This window comes from Gorilla gorilla, chromosome 7, assembly GCF_029281585.2.
Source record: "Gorilla gorilla gorilla isolate KB3781 chromosome 7, NHGRI_mGorGor1-v2.1_pri, whole genome shotgun sequence".
Taxonomy (NCBI): domain Eukaryota; kingdom Metazoa; phylum Chordata; class Mammalia; order Primates; family Hominidae; genus Gorilla; species Gorilla gorilla.
The window spans coordinates 135,802,559-135,810,046 of record NC_073231.2 but is presented as its reverse complement, the minus strand read 5'-3'; the positions used below and the strand labels follow the sequence as shown (position 1 = coordinate 135,810,046).

Genomic DNA, 7,488 nt, shown 5'->3' with positions numbered 1-7,488 from the left:
CATTTGATGTCTCATTCAGCATCACTGACACAGGATGCCAGCAACACCTCGATGGGGAATAAGGTACCCCCCACCTCCAAAAGTGAGTTTATCTGGACAATGAAAGTTAACCTAGTTATGCAATTCTTCTCTCTGTAAGTAACCATTTAACAGGCTGGGTGTGGTGGCTCACGCCTGTAATCCCAGCACCTTGGGAGGCTGAGGCAGGTGGATTGCTTGAGCTCATGAGTTTGAGACCAGCATGGGCAACATGATGAAACCCTGTCTCTACAAAAATACAAAAATTAGCCGGGTGTGGTGGGGTGTGCCTGTAACCCCAGCTACTTGGGAGACTGAGGTGGGAAGATGGCTTGAGTCCAAGAGACAGAGGTTACAGTGACCCATTTATTTTGCCACTGCACCCAGCCTGGGTGACAGAGTCAGACTGTCCCCCCCATAAAGTTAAGCACTTAACAGCAGTGTCTCCAAGACAAATCACGTTTCGCAGCTTTTCTTGAGGATTTAAGGCTCTTGGTGGAGTATGAAGGGCTAGGGGCTCTCCCACTGAGCCATCCCAGGGAGTTGGCAGTGTTTCTGTTTGCTTTCTTGCTCTTAATAGTAGCTGTCACCTTGTAAAGTGCCAGTAACATGACAGGCATCCTCTTCTCAGCTCGTGTCCACAGAGGCCATGAGGAGCTGACAGGGAGAGGACGTTGCTGCACCTGCTTCAGCCATGTCACCACCATCTACTGTGTGTGCTCTGTGCCAGAACGGGCAGGGGGAAAATACCTCTCGGAAACGTTCTGTGTCCCATCAGTAACTGTAGTGTGTACAGTTCCTGACTTGGAACTAGGCTGTAGGCAGCAATTTCTAAAATTACCCTGAGATGAACTGAATGTGTCCCCCCAACAATTTGTAAGTTGAAATCCTAACCCCGCAATGTGATGGTATTAGGAGGTGGGGCCTTTGGGAGGTGATTAGGTCATCGGGGTGGGGGCCTCATGAGTGCACAAGTGTCCTTGTAAAAGAGACCCCCGAGAGCTCCTCTGGCCCTTCCACTACTTGAGGACGCAGCGAGGAGGCAGAAATCTGGAGGACCCCCACCAGAATCTGACCATGCCAGCACCCCGATCTTGGACTTCCAGACTCCAGAACTGCAGGAAAGAAACTTCTGTCGTTTATAAGCCACGCAGTCTGTGGTGCTTTGTCGCAGAAGCCCTAATGGACTAAGATGTACCCGGTTTTCCCCATGGGTCCATGTTCTGAAAGATTTTCTATATCGTATAGTAACAACAACGATGGCGACAATGACAACAATAACAATAGCTGCCACTGATGAGGCACCTTCCGGGTGAATGTCACCTATGCTGTCCCACCCAGTCCCCACCACAGTCCTGAGATGATGGTGACGCAGCATCTCCGCCCCCATTTTGCCTGATGAGGAAACGCAAGGCGTAGAGAGGCTCAGTAGTTTTCCAAGCCCCTGCAGCCAATAGGAACTAAAGGCAGGAGTTGAATTCAGCTCTCTCTAAATTGAGCCTGGTTTTTCCACTATGTTACACTCTTCTTCAGAAACACAAATTAATGAGCGGGCTGTGGTGGCTCATGCCTGTAATCCCACTTTAGGAGTCTGAGGCAGGAGGATTGCTTGAGGTCAGGAGTTCGAGACTAGCCTGGGCAACATATTGGAACCCCGTCTCTACTGAAAAACAAACAAACAAAAAACCCTCAAAAAACACAAAAAGCACCAATTAAGTTATAATAATAACAATAATATTCAAACTACATTATTCAATACTAAATCCTTTTACTTTCCATTGTGAAAGGATTAGTTACATAAACCGGCCGCTCTTAGTTACTGCACTCTGTTGCTATGATTCTGACATATTGGTTCATTTCTGCAATGCTATTGTGGATATACTGAAATACTGAAAATATACTTAAGGTTCTGCTCACTAGCTTTTTATCCGTCAAGTTATTCTTTCCCTAAAATTCAGGTGAAATTCATATGACACATAGCTAACCATTTTAAAGTGAACAATTGGGTGGCATGTGGTACATTCACTAATGTGCAACTACCACACTTGATTTAATTCCAAAATATTTTTGTCACCCCCAAAAGAAACCCTATATCCATTAAGCAGTTACTCCCCATTCTCCCCTCCTCCCAGCCCCAGGAAACAATCACTTATCAGCCTTTGAAGCCCGAGGCTCTGCATCTCCCGGTAAAAACCCTGTTCCAACTTGAGGGTTAGCTCTGTGTGTCCCAGGAAGTCATTCCACCTCACTGAGTGGGATTCCCAGCCTAAAGGGGCTAGCTGAGCCTCTGAAGCATCTTCCGAGGGCTGTGCTCCAGTGCCAGGACGGCATTCCCTAGTGAGCTTGGGCGTAGTTTTCCCTTTCGGTTCCCAATGGCCAGAGGTGTGAGGAGACTAATGCCGCTGAGTTTGCTTTTATCACGATGGGATGTGGAGTGGGCTTAATTGCAAAATACTAACAGCAGGACAAAAACTGAGTCTCTGTGTCTCCCGACTTTACCTTCTGTTACCTTTTGTACATAATAGCACTCTTGCAAATGCTCAGCAGGGAAATGCATTTTGGAGGAATATTTTTGAGGGGCTTTTGCATATACGAAGGAAATAGCTATTTTTTTTTTGCTTGAAAAATGTGTGGACCACATGTGCTATGAAAGCACAGCCTTCTTTTTTAATTTTTAATTTTTAAAATCTTGGTTTTTCAAGATTCTTTGCTTGGCCAATGAAAGCACCAGATTCTAATGTTGAAAGTAAAACGTGCATGCTGCTTTCCAGTTATAAAGCATGAAAAACTCATTTTCTTACATAGTCCTCTCAACAACAGAAGATAATGTTATTATTCCCACTTTACAGATAAGAACATTCAAGAAGTCAGAGGTTAAATGACTTGCCCAGAATTGCACAGCTGAAAATGGCAGGCAGGCTTTCCCAACTCCAAAGACAGTGCTCTCTATAGGATGCTGGACTTCTGCCTACCATTGTCAGGGTTGACATCCCGGGGAAACAGAGGAGTCACTACAGAATTGCCAGAGGTCTCCCCGGGTATTATTCCCAGGTTCCCAATGGCTTGAACTGGTCAAACCTATCAGGATCAGAGTGAGCCTAGGCTCATGCTCTCAGCCTCACTGTATCCAGTGAATGGAGACTTTCTCCTCTGAGACACACACATCAGAGTTAGACTCTCCATCCCATGTATTTCAGAATTCAGTGCAGTGCAGGCTAGCAGGCATCCAAGCCCTGCTCTCACCTTCACCTATTCTTCCCTGCTTCCTGGACCCCCAAATTTGCATTCCATGTTACGCTCACATCAAACTATTTACAGATCCCAAGCTTGCCTGAAAGTTCCTTACCTCATGCCTTTAACAATTATTATGGTAGGCCAGGCGCAGTGGCTTGAGCCTGTAATCCTAGCACTTTGGGAGGCTGAGGTGGGTGGAACGCTTGAGCTCAGGAGTTTGAGACCAGCCTGGGCAACATGGCAAAATCTTGTCATCACAGAACAATACAAAAATTAGGCTGGGTGCGGTTTTTGGGAGGCTGAGGTGGGCGGATCGCCTGAGGTCGGGAGTTCGAGACCAGCCTGGCCAACATGGTGAAACGCCACCTCTACTAAAAATACACAAATGAGCCAGGCGTGGTGGTGCACATCTGTAATCCCAGCTACTTGGGAGGCTGAGGCACGAGAATTGCTTGAACCCGGGAGGCAGAGATTGCAGTGAGCCAAAATTGCACCACCGCATTCCAGCCTGGGTGACAAAGTGAGACCCTGCCACAAAAAAAAAAAAAAAAAAAAGGTAAATTGTAACAGTTATGATAATAATAACAACAATGGTGATTGCTTTCTCCTGGGTCCTATCCATATTAGGTTCTATATATTCGCTATTTCATTTAACCCTCACCATAACCTAATGAAGTCATTATTATCCATTCCATTTCACAGATGAACAAACTGAGGCTGAGAGTGGCTAAGTGCTTGGGCTCTGGAGTCAGACAATCTAGGTACATACCCAGCTCCATCGCTGTCTAATCCGTGTGACCTTGGGCAAATCTCATCTCTCTTCCAGCTGCAGTATCTTAATGCATGACACTGGGCCATGATAAACCTGCTTCATGGGCCTGCGCACACTTGGCACCTGCTTAGTACTTTATAAATGTTCAGAATTGTTAACGCTCATTTTATAAGCGGCTCAGCTCTGCCTGCTTCCAAACCCTTTTCCTGCTTCTCCTCAAGGTCATAGTTCAGGACCCAGTGTTTTCCCACCTACTTCTCAGTCCCCACAGCAAGGTGGACATTAGTTCCCTTCCTTTAGGAATGAAGGCACTGGCGCTCGGGTAAGCTTAGAGAGCAGTCCAGGGAGTACTGCTGAAATGGCACCATCTCAGCGTCCCCAGCTCCGAGAACTGGGCCTGGCCAAGAGAAGGCGCAAGGCAACTTTGTTGAAGAATTGGCGGGCTGGGTGTGGTGGTTTATGCCCGTAATCCCCATACTTTGGGAGGCGGAGGCAGGGAGGATCCCTTGAGCCCAGGAGAAACAGGCCAGCCAGGGCAACACAGGGAGACCCACCTCTACAAAAATCTATAAAAATTAGCTGAGCATGGTGGTGCATACCCGTGGTCCCAGCAACTCGGGAGGCTGAGGTGGGAGGATCGCTTGAGCCCAGGAATTTGAGGCTGCAGTGAGCTATCGCATCACTGCGCTACCTAGCCTGGGAAACAGAGCAAAATCCTGTCTTAGACAAAAAAAAAAAAAAAAAAAAAAAGAAAAAGAAAAGAAAAGAAATGGAACAACTGGCTCCTAATCAGATAACTCAGCACTGAGTATGATGTGAGCACACCCCAACTCCCCTATAGCTGGAGGTGGAGGTGGAAAGACAATGGAAGCCTTTGATGTAACCCTTTTGATACCCTGCTAGAGGACAGCAGAAAGATACTTGAGAGAATGTTGTCTATCTTCCCGAGAAATTTCTGGTTGAATGTCAAGATAATGATAGGATGGGCTTCTGGGCCAGGGGAGCAAGGCAGAGGGAAGGAGAGTATCAGTTTCCTAGGCATGTCCTGTTACAGGGAGAAAAACACAGTATTTTCCATTCTAGATCAGGGGAAAGATGAGGTCTCCCATAATACCTGAAACTGGAATTACGGCGAGGAGCTTTTTATGTGGGAATTTCTGTACTAAATTTAAAGTCCTTGGAGAACCGCTTAGGGTAGCACCGACAGCCCGCACCCTCCCCTCACCCCGCTTTATTTTTCCTCTGGCACAGCACTTAGCACCATCAGATATTTACGGCCTGTCCCCGCTGCCCCTCCCGGGCAGGGATTTTGTTTTGGTTCGCAGCTGCAGCTCCAGGGCCTAGAACAGCCCGGGCACTTAGTAGGCCCAGTAAGTATCTGCGGGAGGGCTGAATGGGTGCGTGGACAGCATTCCTCTCACTGACCCCGCTGCGAGGTGAGCCAGGCAGGCGCTGTCACCATTCCTGAAGTCCAGGTGAGGGGGAAGCGACCCAGGGATGGGAACCTGGCCGGCCTGAAGGTCTGGAGACCGGGGTTCGAGCCCAAGCCCTGCCTGACAGGCCGTGACCTTGGGGGTCACTCTTGCGCCTCTCAGGGCCGGGTTTCCTCCTCGCACAATGAGGGCGATGACCCCCAACCGCAGCGCGCCCCGCGGTGACTTGCCCAAGGTCACCACCGTCCCGGGCCCGTGGCGCCCCGGCTCGGGAGGACACGGGCCAGGCGGGCGCGGGGTTCTGGGGTGGGGGCCGGCGCGGGGCGGTCCCGGGGCGCGGCGCGCGCTGACGCCGGGGCCCCGCGATGCGGCGGGGACTGGGCGCGGGGGGAGGCGCGTCGCGAGGCGAGCGTCCTCCTTTTGTGCGAGCGCCGGCGGCTCGGCTTCTCGAAGGTAAACAGCGCTTCCTCTTCCTCCTCGCCGCGCCTCTTCCTTTTATAGTTATTTCTCGCCTGGCACTCGCCCGGGCTGCTGCTGCTGCTGCTGCTGCTGCTGCCGCCGCGGCGGGGGCAGCTCGCAAACCTGTGGCGGTGACGTGAGCCCCGCCAACCCGGAAACGGCGGCGGCGGCGGCACCGGAGGCTCCGAGGCTCCTGCGCTCCCGCGCCGCGCTCCCCTCGCCCGCCCGGGCCGCCAGGTACGTGCCGGGGCTCTGAAGGCGCCGCCGCCCGGCCGGCCCGCGCGCGCGCCCCTGGAGCCGATTTGCCCCCGGAGAGGGCGCGGGGTGCGGGGCGCGCGCGTGATGGGTGCGGGGAGAGGCGGAGGTACCATCCGGGCCGCCGGGCCGGGCGCTGCGGCGGGTGGACAGGGGGCGCCGCCGTGGTGGGGGCGTCTGGGCCGGCGGGCGCGGGGGTCCCGGGGGAGGCGCCTCGAGTGCGCGGGGGGCGGCGGGCGGACGCGAGGGGAGCGCGCAGCGGGGCCGCCGCCCGGGTCCACCCAGCTGCGGAGCCGGCGCCTTGTGCGCCTCGAGGCAGGGGGCGCTCGGGTCGGGGTGGCTGGTCACGGGCAGACCCTTCCTGCGAGCCGGGTGTCGGTGCGGGGACTGACCCCGGGAGCAGCGCTGGCCCCCGGCCACCTCCCATCAGGGGCTTGGAAGACCAGTCGCATTCGATTTGAGGAACTAGAGGGGGTGAACAAAATCTCCACTGGCCTCAAGACTTCCTCCTGGGGTAGCCACCCGCCTGTGTTTAAAGAGCACTTCCTCTTCGCCTTTTATCTTTTCATTATCTTTCTTTCTAAATGAAAGTTCAGTGTTAGCGGGTGGGTGCCCTTGCAGCCTGCAGGGCTTTCCTGGGGCTGTGTACACACACACTGGGGGTGGGAGAAACCTGTGTGTCCTTTGAAACGTGTGTCCTGTGTCAGGAGTGGAACGAAGGAGGAATCGAGGTCTTACCATGCTGGAGCTACTTGAGGTGTGCCTTTGCTACCCACCCTGCTGCAAGAGGTGGAGGGGTGCGGAGGGATAGAGCTGGGGCTGCGGGGGAGTGTCACGTGCACTTTGCAGCTATGTTTAATTCCTGGCCCTGCCGCTTACTAGCTGTGTGACCTTGGGCAAGTCGCTTACCCTCTCTGAGTCTTAGGGTCCCGTCTGTGAAATGGGCTGCTGCGAGTGGGGCCTTGAGAAAACGAGCGTAGATTTCCTGGCCTGGAGGGGGCGCAGTGATAGAAAGTGTCATTGCCAGTCACCTTGAATTTCTGCATCCCCAGCACCTAGAAAGGGTGCGTTGGAGCACGTGGGAAGCACCCCATAGATAATTGTGAGATGAACGAGTGGGTGGTGAATTTTGAGAGGTGAGTCGGTGTGCTTCCACATTTTGGCTTCCTTGCCCTGTAACATCCATCCAGGATCCCCAGGGAGCAATTTTGCTATCTGTGTTGGATGGACTCCTCCCCTCTCTGAGGAAGACCATCTTGCGAAAATACTGACTCCCTTGTGAAAAAGGGCTTAAACTCTGACTTTGAGACTCTCCCA

The 7,488-nt window shown here is 52.5% G+C and overlaps 1 protein-coding gene across 8 annotated transcripts in view; it reads left to right on the top strand.

The window, feature by feature from the left end:
* The first annotated feature begins 5,816 nt into the window (after positions 1–5,816).
* CYRIB (CYFIP related Rac1 interactor B) overlaps positions 5,817–7,488 on the top strand; it is a 175,266-nt gene continuing 173,594 nt past the window's right edge. For 3 of the 8 annotated variants that reach the window (XM_031013744.3, XM_031013736.3, XM_031013740.3), the window contains exon 1: positions 5,817–6,153. The gene's annotated coding sequence lies outside the window, so the exon portion shown is untranslated. The remainder of the gene's footprint in view (positions 6,154–7,488) is intronic. The other 5 variants (XM_031013746.3, XM_031013737.3, XM_031013742.3 and 2 more) reach the window with 3 other exon arrangements.